The 24610-nt window shown below is 40.9% G+C and overlaps 1 non-coding gene across 1 annotated transcript; it reads right to left on the bottom strand.

Moving 5' to 3' along the window:
* Positions 1-928: 928 nt before the first annotated feature.
* On the bottom strand, positions 929-1066 carry LOC119934758. Its single transcript, XR_005453007.1, has one exon. It is a non-coding gene; the product is annotated as a small nucleolar RNA SNORA7 (small nucleolar RNA).
* Positions 1067-24610: the final 23544 nt, after the last annotated feature.

Here is a 24610-nt window from a genome sequence, read left to right as displayed (position 1 = left end):
TGCCTCAATTTCCTCATATGGAAAATGGGGATTAAATCTTATTCCTTCCTATTTAGACTGTGAGGTCCATTTGGGACCAGGGAAGGTGACCAACCTGATTATCTTGTTTCTGCCCCCTTAGTGCAGTGCTTGTAAAGACTTAACAGGTACCATTGTTATTAATTATTAGTTATTGAATGAGGGAGTCTTAGTGAATAATAGAACTCTGGGGAGTGTTGTCACTAAGGCTGTTAGAAGAACCTGGCAATTCCATATGCCATAAAAGGAGAGGAGAGAATAGATCTAATATGCGGATTTTTGGTTTTCACTGCAGAAATTCTCAATGTAAAACCAAGTCTAACACATTGTTATAATCAAAGAATCTGATCAAAAGCTTGGTTTTCAAAAGAAGAATATGTCTCTAATATCAGAATTTCTGTCCATCCAACATCTCAATAAGATTCAATTTGTGGGTTTAACTAGGGAAATATCTTGGGCTAACCATATCTGGAGACTTAGAAATGAAGTTTTCAGATACTGTGGTTCAAACAGATGTTACAGGGACTCCCCACATAAACCTGTATTTGGTTCAAGGAAAGTGAAGTGTGAAATGAAAGAGCATTAAATGAACTATAGTTTCCCACAGAAAAAAAAAATGTTCCCATTACCCATCCCAATATAAATATATTTAAACACACAATAGAGATACCTGAACAAATTGTCTTGTATGCTGTCAAGTCGTTTCTAACCCATAGAAAAACCATGGACACATCTCTCCCAGAACACCCCACTCTCCATTTGTAATCGTTCTGGTAATGTATCCATAGAGTTTTCTTGGTAAAAATATGGAAGTGGTTTACCCTTGCCACCTTCCACTCAGTAAACTCAAGTTTACTTGACTCCCTTGACTCCCTCCCATGCCACTGCTGCCCAGCACAGGTGAGTTTTGACTTGTTTCAGATTGTCTTTCAGTCATTAGCCACTGCCCAAGCTAGGAATGGAATGGGTAGGCCTCTGCTTGACTCTCCCTCCCGTAGCCAAGAATGATAGAGTACTGGAAACTCTCCAGGTGTGACCCTGAGAGGCCACCTGAACAAATAGCAGTGTAACTATATACCAATGATAAAATATTTCCAATTCGTATTTATTGAGTGCTTACTGTGTACAAAGCACTGTACTAAACACTTGGGGGAGTACAATATAACAATGAACAGACACATTCCCAATTATATTTTTACACATATTAAAATACTTAATTTTCAAAGTGTTATTTTTCACATTCTATCCAACAAAAAGACACTTTGCATTAACACTGAAGTTCTATAATTAGGTCAGTGCCAAAAAGAGAACACTGAAAAGGGTTTCTGACCATTCTATTCAAGTCAAGGTAGTTCAGAAGTTGAGGAGATGGAAGGAAACACATTGTGAAAGGAGGGCGGTGTTTGAGACAAGGTAACCTTTGTTGGTGCTTTAATCAATCCATCAATTGATGGTATTTATCGAGTGCCCACTGTGTGCAGAGCACTGTACTAGGTGCTTGGTAGAATACAGTACAATAGAGATGGTCATCATGATCCCTGCACACATGGAGAGCCAAGTTTTATTTCAAAACGAAAGCATTCTAAGAAATACCAGCATTAAAATTCAATGGGACTATCATGAAAGAGCAGTAAATGAAGAGCTATTGTGGTGAGTGGCTGAAACCCTGTAAAGACTATCACCTTCTAGCTGCCATGTGAAAAAAAAAGGATTTCTCTGATGTTCCATTTTACAAGACGTGTTTGTACCCACAGACAAGACGTGTTTGTAACCACAGACAAGATAATTATAATTTACAGTTAATCTGGATTATGAGCAAGCAAATAAAACATCATTGCTTCTAATTATATTTACCAAAAGACTGGAATCACATGACTTAACAGTTTTCAATTTTAAAAATAATTAATAAATGGATTATTTCATGCCCACTGTCCTCCATGTAAACTATGCAAAAAAAATAGTCTGAGAAAAATGATCGACTTTGCGTCAAAGCTGCATCCAACCTATCTTGCTATCTAGAGCTGGAGATAGTTTTGAAAACAAGTCCAAATGACTTTTATAGGTAATATTTAAAATATTTGATTGGGAAAAAAATACTTGGCGTATTTTCACTTCCTAGAATACTGCATATAGTTCATTAGGCATAAATCATTATTATTGTAGTGTTTAAACACTTATAAGGGGTCAAGCACTGTTCTAAGCACTAGCCTAGGTACAAGCCAATCAGGGCTGACATAGTGATGACATACAAATGATGTGACCTCCTGTGTCCTAAAATTGAGTTAGAATAGTGAAGGAGAAACAGAACTACATTCAGTGATTACTTTTGGCTTACCTGAGAGATAGGATGTGGCACTTTGACTCTTTTCTGTATAGGATGATTTCCATCTGCAGCCATTTCAATCATACAGTAACCTCCAGGCCTACCATTAGGCAATGAATAGCTAGGAGGAAACAGAAGGACTAGTTATTTGTGCTTCTGACCCATGGTACTGACAATCCATGTATGAACTGAAGGTTGGAGAACAGCCACCCCTTCCATTAGGAGTGGCTATTCTCCAACCCTCAATTCATACATTCTTCCATTAGCAGAGCAACATAATAATGCCAGAAGACAGACTAACAGACTGTGTCAACTTTTTATGACAGTAAAAGATGGATGTTTCTTTACTAACATTTCAATTTCTTTTCTCTTTCTGAGGTCTTCAACCCCAGACCCTGAAATGCTTACAGTACGAAAAAAAAGACCTTTACATGTGGAAGTAAATATTGATAAATTTTAAGTAGTAACTGTGGTTGGCCTATGGCCTCCCTCTTCTGGAAATTATTGCATAAGTAAGCACCAATACTGAATGATGCTAAACTCTCTAGGTGGATACTTTCCATTCCAAGCCCACAGGGGAAATAGAAATAAAATAAAAAATGAAAGACCATGGATTTCTGAGAAATGAGATTACACTATGATATATAGAGCTAACACTTCTCAAAAAGTATGCTGCTAATGTGCACCCTAGTTCTGAGCCTCAGAGATGAAGAAGACTATAAAGGTGAGAGAATTTGTGTAGTAAAATACCTTGAAATTGAAAATTGCTGTTCTTAAAAATTTTGAAGGCAGTTAAAAAGCCATTTTCAACAACAAAAAATGCCATGAAAAGAGGCTTTATAACCAACTTCTGTGTGCAGTTTTAATAATCAAAGAAAAGGTTTTGTTATTATAATATTGACCAAGCGTGAGATTTTTATTTTAGGCTCAGTTGACTCAAATCACTAAGCTTTATTCTTAATCTTGCTTCAACCTGAATTTTAGAGCAATTCAGATGAAAAAAAAAAGACAAGTACTTATTTGGAATAGTTCATTGCATCTTAGAAACTTCTCTAGTATCCTATTATGATGAACCATCGTAATTGAAGAAAAGCCCATTTTGAATGCTGTGTTCCAAAAAGGTAGGAATATTGACAGAGTGAGAAGGAACACACTCTTCCCATAATTTATGCAAAATTATGCAAGTGCACTTACATGCATGATTAAAGCCTTACTCATGGTCGCCTGCATTTGGGTTTCCTTATATGGCAAAAGGAATTGAAAGATGTTCTCTATATCACAGGATAACTTTTGAAAGTTCTGTTCTGTGCTCCGGCTCAAGCAGTTACTGCAGACTCTATCTGAAGCTTACACAGGTTCCTTCCATTACTAATGATGTTTCAGGAAAAATGGTGGCAGTCTATCATAGCAACTGTTAACAACACGCTGAAGCACATTTCAACTTTGGGAGCTTAAACAGATCAATCATTCGTATTACGGAGTGCTTACAGTGTGCAGAACACTGTACTAAGTACTTGGGAGAGTACAACACAACGGAGTTGGTAGATACTTTCCCTGCCCACAGTGACCCTGCAGTACAGACAGGGAGACAGATGATAATATAAGCAAATTACAGATATGTACATAAGTGTTGTGGGGAAGAGGTGAATAAAGGGTGAAAATCCAAGTGCAATGGCAGCACAGACGGGCGTGGGAGAAGAGGAAATGAAGGCTTAGTCAAGGAAAGCCTTTCGAGGAGATGGGCTTTTAATAAAGTTTTGAAGGTGGGGAGGGTGATCATCAGCTGGATAAAGAGGGAGGCCACTTCAGGCAGATGCAGGACAGGGGGGAGAGGTCGGTGGCAAGATAGAGGAGATGGAGTTACAGTGAGCAGGTTTGTATTAGTGGGTGGACTGGGTTGCAGCAGGAAATCAGAGTGGTTTAGATAGGAGGGGACAAGGCAATGGAGCACTTGAAACCCAACAGTAAAGAGTTTCTGATTGAATCAGAAGTGGTTGGGCAACCACTGGAGGCTCTTAGGCTAGAGGAGATTGCTTAAATTTGTAGGAACCGGACAATTATCTAAAATGTGATGTCCCTTAAATCTCACCTATTCCTATCCAGTCTTTCCCTCCTCCTGTCCCATCTTTCCCAGCAGTGTCTCAAGGGAAAATCTTCCACCTCATCCCAAATTCTACCCCCTCTGAGCCTCCAACTCCATCCCTTTTACACCTATTAAACACTTGTCCCCTCCCCACTCCCCACCTGACCACCATCTTCAATCATTCCCTTTCCAATGGCTTCTTAGTTTCAAACATGTTCATATATCCCCTAAAGTTCTCCCCTCCCTTGATCCCATGGCTCCCTCCAGTTATCACTCCTGGATAATGAAGTTTTCAGTTCTTCTCTTTCCCTTATCGCTAGAACCAGAGATAAAACTATTAGCATTTCCAGAGGAAGGATACTGTTGAACAATTTCTTTAGTTTTTGCTTCTAGTTTTTGCTTCTTTTGCAAAGAAGGCTCTGTTGTTTGCTTCTCTGAACAGAAATGTAAATGGAGTCACCTCAGATTATGCAAACATCCCAAAATCTTTAATACTGTTAAAAGTTTTGGGGCTTTTAACATGAACTTATATTTTTATAAAAAGAGGTTTTCCATGTATTTCTTTTACCTGGATAAAATCATATTGCCAGAGTATTTTTTGTTATGATATTTTTGAAATTCTGCTCCTCATTGTTTTGTAATAGGTTTTCACCCACATAGGCTTATCTTGTCTTCCCCCTTCTAGACTGTGAGCCCACTGTTGGGTAGGGACTGTCTCTATATGTTGCCAGCTTGTACTTCCCAAGCGCTTAGTACAGTGCTCTGCACACAGTAAGCGCTCAATAAATACGATTGATTGATTGATTCCAAGTTACTTATTGCCTAACCTGCATGACAGGGAAATGAAAACACTGTTGAAGAAACTATACAGCTATTTTTCTTTACAAAAGATTTATTTAAAAATTTCAGTAACTCTTTAAAAGCCTCAGTTACCTCATCTGTAAAATGGGGATTAAGACCTTGAGCCCTACATGGGATGGAGACTGTCCAACCTGATTATCTTAATAACTGTGGTATCTGTTAAATGTTTACTAGGGGCCAAGTACTGTACTAACAGCTGGTGTAGATACAAGCTAGTCAGGTTCTACCTGGTGCTCAGAGTCTACATAGGACTACTGCATCTCTATTTTGTGAGAGGGAAGTGAGATTCAGAGAAGTAAAGTGATTTACCCAAGGTCACACAGCAGACAAGTGGCAGAGCTGGGATTAGAACCCACACTTTTGACTCCCATGCCCTTACTCTTTCCACTAGGCCAGGCTGCTTCTGAATTTTCTTGTAACTACCTCAGCGCTTAATAAGTGCCTGGCACACAGTTAGCACTTAACAAATATCATTTAAAAAAAATAGCAGGTCTCAAAATAAGTTTGAAAAAGTGGTTGAGGACATGTACGGGAATCAGAACCAAGCATTCTTTTTTGAAATATTTTCCTTTGTGAAGCAGCATGGCATTGTGGATAGAGGACAGGCCTAGGAGTCAGAAGGTAGTGGATTCTACTCCTGGCTCTGCCACTTGTCTGCTGTGTGACCTTGGGCAAGTCACTTCACTTCTCTGGGCCTCAGTTATCTCATCTGTAAAATGGAGATTAAGACTGTGAGCACAATGTGGGACAACCTGATTACCTTGTATCTATCACAGCGCTTGGAACACTGCTTGGCACATAATAAGCACTTAACAAATAAGAACAGTGCTTGGCACATAGTAAGTGCTTACCAAATGCCATCATCATCATCCTTTCCAAGCTTTATGATCTTGAGGAACCACTCAACCCCTCCAGGTTGAGGGGCATTGAAGTCAGAGGCCTGGGTGTTTTTTTTATAATGGCATTTGTTAAGCACTTATTATGTGCAAAGCACTGTTCCAAGCGCTGGGGAGGCTACAACATGATCAGGTTGTCCCACATAGGGCTCACAGGTTTAATCCTCATTTTACAGATGAGGTAACTGAGGCACAGACAAGTTAAGTGATTTGCCCAAAGTCACAGTGCTTTGCACATAGTAAGCACTTAATAGATGGCATCATTATTATTATTATTCCAATCCTGACTCTGCCACTTGTCTAATGCGGGGCCTTGGCCAAGTCACTTAACTTCTATGGGTCTCAGTTCCCTCTGTGCAGTGGGGAGACTCACTGTCACTTCTATTACTTGAGGTTTATGAAAACGATATTACTTTACAAACCTGAGCTTCCTAGGTGAAAGTGCTAATGTTAATGAGTTTGATTCTGTACCCCCTGCAGAATGAGAATTCCTCTGTTTTTATCAGAAGTATACTGTGAGCCCACTGTTGGGTAGGGACCGTCTCTATATGTTGCCAACTTGTACTTACCAAGCGCTTAGTACAGTGCTCTGCACACAGTAAGCGCTCAATAAATATGATTGAATGAATGAAGATTGCTTCCATCCTCTACCACAGGAGTGCAGGGCTTTACAGCTACATGGCTTTGGGAGTGTGAGAAAGGTAGGGGATGCACACCCATAAAAACTTATGAAAACTCCCCAGTGCATCAAGTTAGACCTTCCAATCTCCAATCAATCAGTGGCATTTATTGAGCACTATTGTGTGTGCAGCACTGTAATAAATAGTAGAGTTGGTAGACACAACCCCTGCCCACAAAAAGTTTGCAGTCTAGAGGGGAAGACAGACATTTTAAGTAAATTAGAGATAGGGGAAATGACAGAGTACAAGGATAGGTACACAAGTGCTGTGGGGATGAGCGCAAACTTGTGTTTCAAGGGTAGTGATCCAAGTACAAACATGATACAGAAGAGCAAGGAGCTTTGGCCTAAATTAGGGTCACAGAGCTTGGGAGACCTGTAAAAGCCTAGTCTGCTGTAAAAATAGCAGCTCACTGAAGCAAGCCAATAAGAAAGCAAGGACAGGAAGCTAAAAAAGCTGAAAGATATTTTGATATACACTGAAAACAAAAGGAGGGCATTTGGTGGCAGAGAAGGAAATTATAGAGAACTTGTAGGAAAAAAAAAGATGAAATAATTGATGTCCAAAGATCCTTTCCCTCAGGGATGTGCAATTAATGACTACTAATAAGAAGCTGATGAAGAATATACTCTCATGCTTCATGACTGACAGATCCTAGTTGTATATGAAGCATCTGAACAAATTTTAGAGTATAAGAATATAGCATAGGTGTCATTTTTGGAGAAGAATCCCACGGGTGTGTGTGTTAGGGAGGGGGGAGGGAGAGAGGGAGAGAGGAGAGAGGGAGAGAAAGAGAGAGAGAGAAAACACGCTTTAAGGAGGGAACCACAGTCACTCCCCCTGCTACTGAACCAGAGCCATGAAACCTGGCTAGTTTTGCAATGTTCCTTTATTGTAAAGCTTGAGTCACGTAATTTATTACCTATGACATACGGTCTCCTGGAATATCTTTGAGGCTATTCGGCTGCATTTCTCAGACAAAGTAGCGTGGCTCAATGGAAAGAGCACGGGCTTGGGAGTCAGAGATCAGGGGTTCTAATCCAGGCTCCGCCATTTGTCAGTTGTGTGACTTTGGGCAAATCACTTAACTTCTCTGTGCCTCAGTTTCCTCATCTGTAAAATGGGGATAAAGACTATGGGACAACCTTGATTACCTTGTATCCCCCAGCGCTTGGCACATAGTAAGCACTTAACAAATACCAACATTATTATTTCCCAGTTGAAAAAATAGGGGCTTGAGGATGTCCAGTGAGGTACAGAATCTGTAATTGAACGGTTGTATATCACTTTTTTCTCCTTCTGACACCTGTGACATTCTCCTTATACCTTTATAATTATTACAGTCCATCAGTATTTTCTCATACCCTTGTTCAGTTGTGCAAATGTAGATGATCATTTACTGTACAGTGCTCTGCACACAATAAGAGCTCAATAAATACAGACGATTGACTTTCCTGTAATATTTTTGGGTACAAGTCCGGCTGCACTTTCAATGTAACACAACACACACATATATATACCCTATTGGCCAGAGAGTGATTCATCCTTTGAAGCAAACTTGCTTTAAGCATAAAATTAGGAAGGGCAGGGGAGGAAAAGGAAGGGAGACGGTCTCCCTCTCCTCCCATTGCAGTTTTAAGCAGTGCGGTGCTTTCATGTCCCCAGAGGGGAAAATAGAGCTCATTAACACCTACAATGCAGTGGTTACCTGTTAATGGTGGAGGGATTTTTATGGTTTAAGTGGCCCAAAAATACCCCGCAAGTATTAGAGTAATAACTAAAAGAGGCTTAAATGAGCAGAACTTGATAGACATAAAGAGTCTTCAAGGTGACATCCATCAAAATATAGTCTTTCTATGCATTCATTGCTAAGATTAATAGGAAAATAGCAAGCTTGATGTCACAGACAGTAAGCATGAATAGTATTTGTAAACAGATCTGATGCATATTCTTGACTTTTTTGTCATAGTTTTTCTTATCACACTGCATAAAAGATGACTTGCTGATTGAACATAAAAATGTCAAGAATGTATATCTTTACATTTGGAACAACTAAATTTATTTGGCTTTTCCATGACTGGATCGCTTGTTTGACACTAAAGGTATTTTAATGCACCTGCTTCCTAGGTTTTCTGTTGCTTATTCAAAAGCTTGTAAAGCCAGTGTGCTTTCTTTCCCACTGGAGAAAGAAGATGGCAACAAAAAATCAAAAATGCAATATTTTTTTCCAAGATATGTGGGCTTAATAATTAAATATTAAATAATTAGAAGCAGCGTGGCTTCGTGGAAAGAGCCCGGGCTTTGGAGTCAGAAGTCGGGGATTCAAATCCCGGCTCCACCAGTTGTCAGCTGTGTGACTTTGGGCAAGTCACTTAACTTCTCTGGGCCTCAGTTACCTCATCTGTAAAATGGGGATGAAGACTGTGAGCCCCCCGTGGGACAACCTGATGACTTTGTAACCTCCCCAGCGCTTAGAACAGTGCTTTGCACATAATAAGCACTTAATAAATGCCATTATTATTATTATTATTATAAATATGAACATTGGATCCACTGATATTTCCAAAATGAAATGAAGTGCCTTACAAATTATTTCAGATTTGTATCACTGGAGTACACCATATAGACTGCCTTTTTCATAAATAATTATGATTCTGCATTTTGGAGATTCTGTTTAAGCAATACCTATGTAATCTTTAGTGCTTCTAGTTAATATATTTAAAAAGTAAACAATATCAGTGTTTTCACAAGTGCAAAACATTAACTTCCATGTTCCGGTCTCCAGAACTGGCTAATACAAACTATTGTTATCCTGTCCATGGAGAATTTTGGGTGACAAGCAAGAGAAATAAAACAATTGTTAACAGGCTGAATTCTTTACCATATGCAGCAGAATTTTTCAACAGATGCAAAAAAAGCTAAAAAAAATAATGATTTTTGATGTATAGGAATAAAATCGATCTCTAAACACTGAACTTCTAATTAGCAATGAGCACCTTAATGTATCATCACAAATGGAGGGTGTAGCTATTAGGCAGAAGATGGGATCAAACTAGTCTTGGAATTGTGAAGAAGAATCGTCTTTTGCCAGTGAAGGATCGAGGCCTTTTTAAATTTCAAGGTAGTAGGTATCATGTCGTCACTCTCAGCTTCAAGGCTGTCCATCACCTCGCCCCCTCCTACCTCACCTCCCTTCTCTCCTTGTACAGCCCCGCCCGCACCCTCCGCTCCTCTGTTGCTAATCTCCTCACTGTGCCTCATTCTCCCCTGTCCCACCGTCGACCCCCGGCCCACATCATCCCCTTGGCCTGCAACGCCCTCCCTCCCAACATCCACCATGCTAACTCTCTTCCGCCCTTCAAGGCCCTACTGAGAGCTCACCTCCTCCAGGAGGCCTTCCCAGACTGAGCCCCTTCCTTCCTCTCCCCCTCGTCCACCTCTCCATCCCCCCCATCTTACCTCCTTCCCTTCCCCACAGCACCTGTATATATGTATATATGTTTGTACATATTTATTACTCTATTTTACTTGTACATATCTATCCTATTTATTTTATTTTGTTAGTATGTTTGGTATTGTCCTCTGTCTCCCCCTTTTAGACTGTGAGCCCACTGTTGGGTAGGGACCGTCTCTATATGTTGCCAACTTGGACTTCCCAAGTGCTTAGTACAGTGCTCTGCACACAGTAAGCACTCAATAAATACGATTGATTGATTGATCTTGTTCCAGCAACTGATTTGGCTTCCCCCTTCGAGACTGTGGGCCCGCAGTTGGGTAGGGACCGTCTCTATATGTTGCCAACTTGGACTTCCCAAGCGCTTAGTCCAGTGCTCTGCACACAGTAAGCGCTCAATAAGTATGATTGAATGAATGAATGAATGTGAGCCTGTTGTTGGGTAGGGACTGTCTCTATATGTTGCCAACTTGAACTTCCCAAGCGCTTAGTACAGTGCTCTGCACACAGTAAGCGCTCAATAAATACGATTGACAATGAATGAAACTGAGGCAGCTGTCTATGCCTGGTGAAGAGATGGGAATTGAATGTGTCGATATAAGCTGCTACCACCAGGTGGCAGCAAAGGTTCGCCCGAAATCCTGCCAAACGCTACTTGTCACAGACATTGAAAAGGCTTAAACTTAAGACCTAATTGATAGCATGATTGTTTCAGCTGCTTGCTTGTATCAAGGGAACCATTGTAAAATATTTTAAACTAATTACATATTTGACAATATGGATGAAGATAGGTCCAGAGACATATAACTGCCTCATGCCTTACAGTCACCCTAATAGAATCCTGTAAAAATGGTAAATTCATGGCTGCACAAACGCACTTTGGAAAATGCAGTTTATATCAATTATGTTCTTTATGCGACACCATCAACACAGCCATATTTCCTGAGGGTTGTCGGTGTGAATCCGCAAAATTAAAATGTCAGGACAGAATAAAAAAAGGTCAAACATAAAAGCAGCAGCTTTTAATCCCCTGCTAAAAGTGCTTTTGGTTTTTGGCAGCATGGATTTTATAATACCAGCCAGGTAGAACAACTGGTCTGAGGGGCAGTTTTGCAGGGCCCTAATAAGGAATCACAAAGGGCTCCTTGTCCCTTGTTGATTTTGGTGAGACTATCGTGCATTCTAGAGTACTCGGCTTCTATTCCCTCTCTGGATGACAAAATAGCCAAAATCCACTTAATAACAAATCACGGAGTAAAGCAGAGTACTTCACCTGTGAAGCACTGATATTAAAAGGGATTTGAAATGATTCCTGCGGAACACCAAAGTCGTAGCTTCATTTACACCCTTGATTAACCAGAGCAGTTGTCAAGGGAACATCTAACCAGCTGTCAAGCAATATAGGAGATTTTTCAAGAACAGTGATTTTACTTCTGACTGCACATATTCAATTCACAACTGTGAGGATCTAATGCATGTTTTACCGATTTAACAATCTCTTGGTATTTCTTTCCAGAGAATACATAATAATTAATACTATTAAAAGTGTCCCTTTGTATTTTTTCTAATAAAAAAATGCCCACACAACTAGCTGTTGTAATTAAGCCTTGTTTTCCTTTGCTTTCAGAGATGTTGCTGTTTTCAGACTATTTACATTTGGTTTTAACCTTTCTGAGGGTAACTAGGAGCTTCTTTTAGTATTTCTTGGCAGGATTTAAACATTATCTTTCAGACGAGGACACTGAAAAAAATGTAAAGCTCAATTTCACCATTGGCATTTTGTTTGAAGATTTAGTATGAAGTCAGCTTCATATCACCTTCCAATTCACAGTAATGGCATCTACATGTGGCTATTAGAGCAGAATGCTGTCCATTAAAACCTCACCACATTCAATTTGTAATTCCCAAACATTGTGTAGGCTTTAATGCTAATGTCAACCTCTAACCCACTATTTATTTCTATGCTTATTTTATTCTAAAGAAGAAAAAAAGTCAAGGAGTGATTAATATAGATCATCTTGTTCCTTAAAGTAACTGGACATGTTGTCTTCTGCATCTTAATTATCCAAATCTTTTTTCCTGCATGAAATCTACTCTCCAATCTATCAAACCAAGTAGTCAGTATTCATTTCCTCCCCACATCTTGAGAGGTTGGAAGTTTACTGAACAACCAGACAAAAAAGAAAACCCAATTTGATAAGAGATACAGAGAACACAAAGAATTGGAAAAGGAAGCCACTATCTGGCATTTCAAGTGACTATATTGATGAAATGGGTACGTGGCAGTTCATCCTAAACAGGCTGCGTTTGGCTGCAACTACAGTCTTGACGAGTTGCCAAGCAATGGGGGTTGGGAGAGCAGTTTTTGTTCTTTTTCTAAGAAAAGGCTACACATGTTCACTTCAATTGGCTCTGATCTTTGATTTGCTTCAGCTGGTGATGCTTTATTATATCTTGTGGATTTGGGTAGATACATAAAAATGAGATGGGGCATTTTTCTTGCTTTAATATTTAGATTTTGTTTTTCTATTGTTATTATTGCTTCGACAATGAGGTATATCTGTGAGAAAGGAATGATAATACTCATTCAATCGTATTTATTGAGCACTTACTGTGTGCAGAGAATTGTACTAAGCACTTGGGAAATACAAGTTGACAACATATAGAGATGGTCCCTACCTAACAGCGGGCTCACAGTTTAGTAATAACTATGGTATTCGTTAAGTGCTTACAGTGTGCCAGGCACTGTACTGGGGTGGATCCAAGCAAATTAGATTGGACAAAGTCCCCATCCCACATGAGGCTCACAGTCTCATTCCCCATTTTACAGATGAGGTAACTGAGGCACAGAGAAGTGAAGTGACTTGCCCAAGGTCACACAGCAGACAAGTGGCAGAGCTGGGGTTAGAACCCACAACCTTCTGACTCCCAAGCCCATGCTTTATCCACTACGCCACGTCTTTAACATTCAAATTGGTCATTTGAATAAACATGCTTGGGTCTTATATATCCATTATGGCAGAGAAGCACAAAACTCTTAGCATTATTAATGAATCAGACACACAATTCTTCTAGGTTGCAAGGTTGCAGAATATGCAACTGACTTCCAAAATAACATTTGTCATGATGACGATGATGGATTCTTCAGCTGTAAATGGCAGATGAGTCTCAGTCCAGCCCTGAAAATTCAGGACCAATAATTCATGGGAAGAAATTGATCCTGGTGCTATAGAGGAACAAACCCAGTTCTCCCCTGCCCTCTTTCCTCTGTCGTCTTGGGTGGGGCAAGACAGGGTGGTGGCTACACCTGGAGAGAACTATCATCCTCTCTGTCTCACCAACCCGTAACCTTGCTCACTGTAGACAGCACCCCCATCTTCCTTATCTTACAACCCCATAACCTTGGCATTATAGTACAGTGCTCTGCACACAGTAAGCGCTCAATAAATACGATTGATGATGGCTCATCTCTCTCATTCAACCCACCGTCAATCTGTCACCAAATCCTGTCAGTTCTACCTTTAAATATTGCTAAACTCCACCCTTTCCTCTCTAGCCAAACTGCTACTATGGTGATTCAAGCACTTGTTCTATTCTGCCTTGATTACTGCATTAGCTTCCTCACTGACCTCCCTTCCCTTGTCTCTCCCACTCCAGTCCTCATTTCACTCTGCGTCATGGGTTATTTTTCTAAAAAATGTTCAGTCCATGTCTCTCCACTCCTCCAGAGCCTCCAGGGGTTGCCCACTCACCTGTGCATCAAACAGAAACTTCTAACCATTGGTATTAAAGCACTCAAGCAGCTTGTCCCCTCCTAACTCAACTCACTAATCTCCTACTACAGCCCCTAGCCCACACACTTAGCTTCTCTAGTGCAGGCTTGCTCGCTGTGCCCTGATCCCCTCTCTCTCACAAGCAATACCATTCCCTCATCCTCCCTCTGGTCTGAAACTCCTTCCCACTCCATATATGCCAAACCACCACTCTCCCCACCTTCAAAGCATTATTAAGATCACATTTCCTCCAAGAGGGTTTATCCAATTAAGCCCTCTTTTCCCAGACTCCCCTCTTCCTTCTGTGTCACCTATGCTCTTGGATCTGTACCCTTTGGGGATTTGATATTCATCTAACCTGACAACACTTAGGTGTATATCCTTAATTTATTTATAATATTTTTTTTATTTGTACGTGTATATCAATATCAGTCTCCACCTCTATATTGTAAACTGGCTGTGGGCAGGGAACTTGTCTACCAACTCCGTTGCATTGCTTTCTCCCAAACACTTAGTACAGTGCTATGCACACAGTAAGTGCTCAATAAATACCATTGATTGGTAGTAATTTCAGGGGTGCCACTCATACTTTCTTGTCCCTGCTAGTCCTGTTCCCTTTAGCACAAGGAGTGCAACAAGCTCTGTACACAGTAAGAGCTCAATAAATATGATCAAATGAATGAATGAACTAACAAGCAAGTTGTAGGGCAGGGATACAGCACACTGCAAAGTACAAGAAATGATTTTGTGCTTAAAATCCATTTACAGATAGAACCATAAGGGGAATATTTCCTGTAGGTACAAACTGGATCATGATCATTGTGGGCAGGGAATGTATTTGTTTGTTATATTGTACCCTTCCAAGCACTTAGTACAGTGCCATGCACACAGTAAGTGCTCAATCAACATGATTGAGTGAATCCTACTGAATTTTCACTTGCAACAAATGAGAGGCAGCATGGTCTGATGGATAAAGCATGGGCCTGAGAGTCAGGGGACCTGAGTTCTAATCTCAGCACTGCCACCTATATGCTGTGTTACCTTGGGCAAGTTACTTAACTTCTCTGGGCCTCAGTTACTTTATCTATATGCTGGGGATTAAAACTGTTAGCCCCATGGGGTACACGGACTGTGTCCAACCTGATTAGCTTGGATAGTGCTTAGGATAGTGTTTGGCACATAGTAAACTCTAAATACCAGCCCCACCAACCTCCCCCACACAAAAAAAACCCAAAACAAAACAACAGGTCACATCATGCCGCAATAACTAGTCATAAGAAGCGTCTATTAAATCTTGAACAAGCAGTTGTCAATCAATACTCAATCCACAGATTGCTACTCAATCAATAAATTGAATATCTACTACAGGCAGAAAACTGTACTAAGTATTGGAAGAGTACAATAGGAATTAGTATATATGTTCCATCCTCATGAGGCTTACAATCTAGAAGCGGACACCTACAACTAAAGTTTCAGATAAGAGGAAGTAATGGACACTCTGAGATATGTACATAAGTGATCCGGGGGAATTTGTGAGTATTTAAGTGCTTAGGTGTCCCAGAAGGGCTGATGCAGCAGTTGGGGGATATAAGGTGGGTAGATTATAAATGAATTGGGAAAGGCCTCAGCAGGGTTTTGAAAATGGGGACATCTGTGGTCTGTAGAATGTGGTAGGGAAGGGCGGTCCAGCAAGAAGTGAGTGCATGAGCAAGGCGTCAATGGTGAGAGAGATGAGAATAAGGCACAGTGAGTAGATTGGTTTGAGAGGAACTGAGTGCTGGCATGTAGTAAGAGAAGAGAGTAGATAAAGGGGGAAGAGAAGGAGTGAGAGGTGAATAAATGCATTAAAATTGGTGGTCAGGAGTTTCTGCGTGATACAGAGAGGAATGGTTGATCATTGGAAATTTTTTAGAAGTGGAGAGATATGCACAGAATGATGTAATTGGGGGAGCAGAGTGAGTTGTGGACTGGAGAGGGGACAGATAGTTCCACCCCCTTCACTCCATTGAGACTACCCTCTCCAAGGTCTCCAATGACCTTCTTCTTCCCAAATCTACTGTGTTCTACTCCTTCATAATCCTCCTCGACTTCGTGGCTGCCTTTGACACCTGACTGCTCCTTCCTTCAAGACACACTCTCACTTGTTTACCTCTCTTGATGATCCTTCTCGGGCTATTTCACTAGCTCTTCCTCTGTCCCTAACTGTGGATTTTATCTCAAGGATTTTGGGATGCTCATCTGGTCCCATGGATTCAACTACCACTTTTATGCTGATGACCCCAAATCTTCCTCGTTACCCCCTACCTCTCTCTTTCTTTGAAATCTCACATTTCCTCCTGCTCCAGGAGATCTCTCTATTTGATGAACGACTGGCAATTCAAGCTCAATATGACCAAAAACTCAACTTTTCATTTTCCCCAAATATCACTTAGGGCTTTAAGGGGTCAATCCACTAACATTGTTTTAAGGAGTTTCATCTACAAAGCTGAGAAAACACTTAACAATTTGTCATTACAAGCTGTTTATCCACCCTTACTTCTTTGATTTTATTTTTCTGCTTCCTCCTAAATCTTTCTGAGACTGGAAAAGCATGCAGTTTAGCTCCAAGAAAGGTAGCTACCATTGTAAGTCAATTGAAAGTCTCTAATGAGCTCCAGATGGTGAAGCACTGTGCCAAGGGCTTGGGAGAGTACTAGACACACATTCCTTGCTCTCAAGATGCTTACAATCAAATGGGGGAGATCATTAGGGGTATAGCATCTTAAAAATGTGGTAATTTTAGAAAAATCAAACTTACAATGCTGGATGAGCCTTTCCCACTGCTTCTGGGGGAAAGGGGCATCCATATCCCTGAGACCAGTGTAGCAGATCCTGCACCATCAGCATTTTTTGGAACAACTCATTTAGCACACCATTGCTCAGCTGCCCCCAAAGCACATACTTTGGGTGTCAATGGCAACAACAGAAGAAGAAATTTCTCTTTTCATTGGTTCTAGCTGCGGTTAGTCTGCACAACAATGGAATTAGTCTTCGGTACTCGTGGGCATAAGAAAGTGGAGGACTGTATTTTTGGTGGATGGGGGTACTTAAGACCACAGCATGGCCTACTGAATAGACCACGGGCCTGGAAGTCGGAAAGACCTGGATTCTAAACCCAGCTCCACCACTTTACTGCTGTGTGAGCTTGGGCAAGTTAGTTCACTTCTTTCTGCCACAGTTACCTAATCTGTAAAATGGGGAATAAGACTGTGAGCTCCAAGTGGGATAGGTAATGTGTCCAACATGATAAGCTTAGATCTATCCCAGTGTTCATTTAGTTCAATGGCTGGTACACAGAATGTACTTAAAACACTATTTTTTTTAAAAAAAAAAGACCATAGGAGTTCATTTTCTTTAAAAGGTTTCTCGGTGAATGAAGTGAATACCAGGAACTATGTTCCTTAGTGTACCGACTCCCTTTTTTATTCCAATCTGCTTGGAGGACTGGATAACTCAGAGTATAATCTATTACTTGTGGATAACTATTTTATCTTTCATGCTCTTTAAAGTTTGGAATTTTGTGTTTAAGGGGCTTTTTAAATGTTAATATCTATCATCCTCAGAGTATTCATTGTTGCATGTAGTTTCAGGAGGAAGTTAACAAATTCATATTTTGTTCTACTTGATTTTAAATTTACTCTGTAGACTGTTCGATGGCACTTCAAGTGAAATTAAATTTGTGCTTTTCTTTGTGTTTTCATAAATTATAAATGCAAGATAAATGATTTAATTAATTAATAAATCTGTGGTAATTACTGAGCATTTACTGGATGCAGAACACTGTTTTAAGTCGTTGGGAGGAGTACAATAGAGTTGCTAGACACAATCCCTGCCCATGAGGAGGAGGAGACAGATATTAAACTAAATTACTGATAGGGGAAATGACCAAGTGGAAGGATATATACAAAAATTCTGTGAGGCTGAGGGTAGGGTGAATATAAAGTGCTTAAGGGGAACTCACCTAAGTACATAGGCAAAAAAGAGGGGATGGTGATCAGGATGGGGAACTGAAGGGCTAGTCAGGGAAAGTCTTTTGGAGGAACTATGATTTTAGTAGGTCTTTGAAGATGGAATGGGTATGAAAGGGGAGGGAGGTCCAGGCCAGAGGGAGGATGTGGGCAAGGGCTGGGTGATAAGACTGATGAGATTGAGGCAAGTCACTTAACTTCTCTGTGCCTCAGTTACCTCATCTGTAAAATGGGGATTAAGACCGTGAGCACCCCCATGGGACAACCCGATCACCTTGGAACCTCTCTAGCACTTAGAACAGTGCTTTGCACATAGTAAGCACTTGATAAATGCCATTATTATTATTACTGACCCACAGCTCCTGTACATATGTTTGTACAGATTTATTACTGTATTTATTTTACTTGTACAGATTTATTATTCTATTTATTTTGTTAATGATGTGCATCTAGCTTTATTTCTATTTCTATCAGAGAAGCAGTGTGGCTCAGTGGAAAGATCCCAGGCATTGGAGTCAAAGGTCATGGGTTCAAATCCCTGCTCCGCCATTTGTCAGCTGTGTGACTTTGGGCAAGTCATTTCACTTCTCTGAGCTTTAACAAATACCACAATGTGATTACTAATCAAGAAGCAGTATGACCTAATGGAAAAAGCACGAGTCTGAGGGTTCAGAGGACCTGGCCTCTAATCCCAGAGCCCACCATTTGCCTACTGTGTGGCCTCACTTAACTTTCCTGTTCCTCAGTTTCCTCACCTGTAAAATGAGGACTGAGTATCTGTTCTTCCTCCTACTTAGTCTGCTGGCCCCATGTGGAACTGTGCCTCAGTTCCCTCATCTGTAAAAAAAAGGGGATCAAGACTGTGAGCCCCACATGGGACAACCTGATCACCTTGTAACCTCCCCAGCACTTAGAACAGTGTTTTGCACATAGTAAGTGCTTAATAAATGCCATCATCATTATTATTATTATTATTTACTCTGATGACTTGACATCTGTCCACACGTTTTGCTTTGTTGTCTGTCTCCCCGTTCTAGACTGTGAGCCTGTTGTTGGGTAGGGACCATCTCTATACGTTGCCACCTTGTACTTTCCAAGCGCTTAGTACAGTGCTCTGCACGCAGTAAGTGCTCAATAAATACGACTGAATGACTGACTGAATGATTGAATGAATTATTATCAAGTTACAGAGAGTAGGTTGGCATTAGAGGAGCAAAGTTTGTAGGTTGAGTTATAGTGGGAGTTTGGTGATGTAAATTAGGAGGGGGAGAGATAATTGAGTGCCTTAAAGCAGATGGTAAGGAGTTTTCATTTGATGCAGAATGGAAGGGCAACAACTGGAAGTTTCTGAAGACTGGGGAGATGTGGACTGAATGTATTTTTTTGAAAAGTGACTCATCAGCAGAATGAAGTATTGACTGGAGGGGAGAGAGATAGAGACATCAGTGAGGAGACTGTTGCAGTAGACAGGAAGATAATGCATTACTTTATATCAAATAAGGAAATATTTAAAAAATCATAAACAGATAGTCTTGATTAGCACTGTTCAAGGCGTAAAACCTAATTTAGATGTATAATGAGATTAGAGATAGGCTTGAACTATTAAGATATACAGATACTCTAAATGACCTGAGCTTTAACAAATACCACAACTACTAAGGGCCAGTGAAAATCTCAGATCAGAAATAGATATGGATCTCCTCTAAAATTCTGCTGTGTTTCCTATTTGATAGGAAAAACAGATATCAACAGAAATCCATGGCAAACCTCTAAAATCTTTATCTGCCTGTATTAGAATTCAAAATGCATTCTACTGGCCTAGTAAGGTATTAAGAGAATTTTACTTGCTAGTCTCCCTTCAAATGCTGACCAGTTCATAGAGTTGGTAATCAAGACTTTTCTGGTAGTTGAAAAAAGAGAGCTGAAAGAACAGTTCACTATAATTCATTTGATTTTTAGATATTTGATGTTTTTTTCACAAACCTCCCCATAAATGTGATTACTAATCAAGAAGCAGTATGACCTAATGGAAAAAGCACGGGCCTGAGGGTTCAGAGGACCTGGTCTATAACCCCAGATCCCACCACTTGCCTACTGTGTGACCTCACTTAACTTTCCTGTTCCTCAGTTTCCTCACCTGTAAAATGAGGACTAAGTACCTATTCTTCCTCCTACTTAGTCTGCTGGCCCCATGTGGGACAGAGACTGTCTGTCCGACCTGATTATCTTATATCTATCCCAGTGCTTAGTACAGTGCTTAGCACATAATATATGTTTACCAAATTTTTTAAAATATGAGTTACGATAAATACAAAACATGCTTCAGTGTGTGTTTCAAGTTATATCCCTACCTAAACAAATTGGCTCCTTGGACTTGCACCAGCTCAAGTTTCTTAACGTTGCAAAGCGGAGCACAATGAAGCACAGAAGTGAAACGTGCATCCAACACAAAGGTTCTTAATTTTATATCCAGAGACAGATGGGGGCCAGTATTCTTGGCCTCAGCAACTTCCTTGGAATCCAAGAGTAGCTGAGTCCAGGCTACACCTAGCTCAAGAAGGACGGCACCAGTACAGCTCCACACCTGTGAAACCCAAATTATCCACACTCCATTCTCCAAAGTTTCCTTTTTCTCAGAAAAACATTCTGTGTTTACTGGATTGACACTTAAATCCCTTGGATTTCATTTCTGCCCATAAATCATCCAGACACCAGGAGTCTTGAAAAATGTACCGCTTGGTTTAGGAAGAAAAATATCGAGCTGGTATCGCAGGCACAGAGATGAGAAAAGAATCTCAGGCTCCCCCTGAGCTCAGCAATTGAGTTTCTTAAAGTAGAACACTGACTATAGAGAAGCTACTTGGCTGTTTAAAGTAGGGCAAAGCCTTTTCTGGTTATTTCCCCATGGCTCCTTCTGAATGACAGTAGGGAAGTTGCTCTAAAGCAGGGGTTTGTATCCTGTGGCTCAGGAGACAAATCTGGTCCTTCTTGGTAGCAAATGTGGCTCTAATAATAATAATAATAATAATAATAATGGCATTTATTATGTGCTTACTATGTGCAAAGCACTGTTCTAAGTGCTGGGGAGGTTACAAAGTGATCATGTTGTCCCACGGGGGTCTCACAGTCTTAAGCCCCATTTTACAGATGAGGTGACTGTTTAGAAAAGTATTTATATATGTACAGCTTAGAAGAAAACTAATTCCAAAATTTCTCATTTATCAGTACACATTTACAATGTTATTTGATAATGTGACTATGTTGCTAATCCATCACCATTTTACATATATTTGTATTGTTTTGGTCAATGTTTTGTATCTAGGGAATGCATTAATGCCCTTTACATAATTTTCTAAATAACACAGAACCAAGGAGGGGGCAGAGAGGCATTTAAAACTGCTGTCCACAGCCTCGTGCTATTGGGAGACCCCCTGAACAGCCCACACTGTTCAGGGCCAGATGGTGCGAAGTCACTGGGCTCCATCCAACATCATTGCTGCTCAGAGTCGGGGATGAGAGATGGGGAGACCAGTCAGCAGACCAGCATCCGAGCACCTCTCAGTAACACACAATTCCTTCTTGACTTTCATGCATCCATCCTTTCACTCTTTTTGTTCCCCAACTTGAAATTCTCTCCTTTTGGATAACAGACAGGCCATATTCAAATCCCTCCCCAAATCCCACCTCCTCCCACAAGCTTTCTCTGATTAATTTCCCAGCAACCTGAGCCATATCATCCCTTCAGGCAAGTCTAATACCCATGAACATAATTATACCCTCCTCAGGGTATAAATTATAATTGTAATTGCAGTATCTGTTAATTGCATACTATGTGCCAGACACTGTACTAAGCAATGGGGTAAATACAAGGAAATTGGGTTGGGCGCAGTCCCTGTCCCAGAGGGGGCTCACAGTATCAATTTCCATTTTAAAGATGAGGTAACTAAGACACAGAGAAGGGAAGTGACTTGCCCAAGGTCACACAGCAAATGGGGGGGTGGGCCCGGGGACAGGATAAGCACCCATGACCTTCTAACTCCCACTCATTTTTTGAGTGCACTGATTTGTGTGCACTCATTTTTTGAATACTCCAGTTGTATTTTTGTGTGTGTGTTTGCTCGGCTAGACAAACAAATACCACAATTATTAGAATGTAAATACCTGGTGGGCAGGAACTTATTTATTCTGTACTTCCAAAATACATGTTGCAGTACACTGCACCAAGTGGGCACTCAATAAATGCTACTGATGCTGCTACTAATACTACTAGAACCACCACAACCCTGGAACATCTGCGGGGTGGGTGGTACTGACCTGTAGAAGACACTGTTCTCTGCCTGTAGAAAACTGGCTGTCACAGAAGACTCTGGGGCCTGGCAGAGCCTCCAAATTGAAGTGGATCCACTCCTTTGGATCAGGACATTCCAGCCCATTCATGCTCCTTCACAGATGGAAATCCCTGCCCACCCTGGAGGCTCCTGCAAGTTCAGATGTTCTTTGGAGCTGTGAGGGAAAGGCAGTGAGGAGGAACAGATGTCTCTCTTTATTGCTGAACTGTACTTTCCAAACACTTAGTACAGTGCTCTGCACACAGTAAGTGCTCAATAAATATGAGTGACTGAATGAATGAGTGAAGGAGCAGGGGTAGAGCATGAGAGATGACTTCACTCTGCTGCCCGGATTAACTTTCTACAGAAATGCTCTGGGCATGTCTCCCCTTCTCCCCGTCTCCCACTCCCTACCCTCCCTCCAGCACCTGTAGATATATATATATATATATATATATATATATATATATATATATATTTGTACATATTTATTACTCTATTTTACTTGTACGTATTTATTCTATTTATTTTATTTTGTTAATATGTTTTGTTTTGTTGTCTGTCTCCCCCTTCTAGACTGTGAGCCCACTGTTGGGCAGGGACCGTCTCTATATGTTGCCAACTTGTACTTCCCAAGTGCTTAGTACAGTGCTCTGCATACAGTAAGTGCTCAATAAATGCGAATGAATGAATGAATAAATGAATGTCACTCCCCTCCTCAAAAATCTCCAGTGGCTGCCTTTCAACCTTCGCATGAAGGAAAAACTCCTCACTATCGGCTTCAAGGCTCTCCATCACCTTGCCCCCTCATACCTCACCACCCTTATCTCCTTCTACAGCCCACCCCATACGCTCCACTCCTCTGCTGCTAACTTCCTCCCTGTGCCTCATTCTCGCCTGTCCCACCGTCGACCCCCGTCCCACGTCCTTCCTCTGGCCTGGAATGCCCTCCCTCCACACATCCGCCAAACTAGCTCTCTTCCTCCTTTCAAAGCCCTACTGAGAGCTCACCTCCTCCAGGAGGCCTTCCCAGACTGAGCCTCTCTTTATTGAGGACTTGGGGTAGAGCATTACACTAAGGGCCTGGGAGACTACAGTGAAGTGCAAAGACTCTGTCCCTGTCCTCAATAAGCTTACATAAAATCTAGCAAGGGGGACAGACATGTTATTGACCTAACTTTGAATTGCATAAGGAAGTGCTTAGTACAGTGCTAGCACTTAATACAGTGCTCTGCACACAGTAAGTGCTGAATAAATGATTGAATGAATAGCAAGAAGATCTGTCAATACACAAAATCTACAAAATTGGCTGAAGTGAAAATAAAATTCCTACCAAATATCTAGTATAATAATTTCATAGCATTAGTATAGTTTTCTCTGTTTGGCTTTCCCAGTTTCTTTGTTATTCCCTTTACATAATCTGATCTTATTTAAGGCTGGAAGAGCTACCACAGATATACATCTGATTTCTAGACCAGTTCACCAATTCCAAATGCATACCACGTTTAACATCAACAGCAAAACTAGATTTATTCATTCATTTATTCATTCAATCTTATTTATTGAGCTCTTACTGTGTGCAGAGCACAGTACTAAGAGCTTGGAAAAGCACAATACAAGAGACACATTCCCTGTCTACAATGAACTTAAGGTCTAGAGAGGGGAGACAGACATCAATAGAAACAAATAAATTACAGATATGTACATAAGTACTGTGGGGCTGGAAGGTGAGGAAGAACAAAGGGAGCAAATTGGGGTGATGCAGAAGGGAGTGGCAGAGGAGGAATGGTGGGGGGCCTAGTCTGGGAAGGCCTCTTGGAGGAGATATGCTTTCATTAAGGCTTTGAAGAGGGGGAGAGAAATTGTCTGTAGGATTTGAGGAGGAAGGGTGTTCTGGGCCAGAGGCAGGAATGAGTGAGGGGTTGGCAGCGAGATAGGTGAGATCAAGGCACAGTGAGAAGGTTAGCACTAGAGGAATGAAGTGTGCAGGCTGGGTTGTAGTAGGAGAGTAGCAACCCATAAAATCCTTCTCCCTAATGAGCTTAGATTTGTATTTTGGTGAAAGAGAACATTCACTAGCAGGAGATCGAATTAACAGTACTTGAATATCACCAGTGTTTTTCTTTCTGATCCTGGAAAACCATTAGAGTCATCAGTGAATGGTGATTCCTGCCTCTTCATACTGTC

The sequence above is a fragment of the Tachyglossus aculeatus genome, chromosome 1 (genome assembly GCF_015852505.1).
Source record: "Tachyglossus aculeatus isolate mTacAcu1 chromosome 1, mTacAcu1.pri, whole genome shotgun sequence".
NCBI lineage: Eukaryota > Metazoa > Chordata > Mammalia > Monotremata > Tachyglossidae > Tachyglossus > Tachyglossus aculeatus.
Note: the sequence above shows the minus strand (reverse complement) of the source record. Positions and strands in the feature narration are given on the sequence as shown.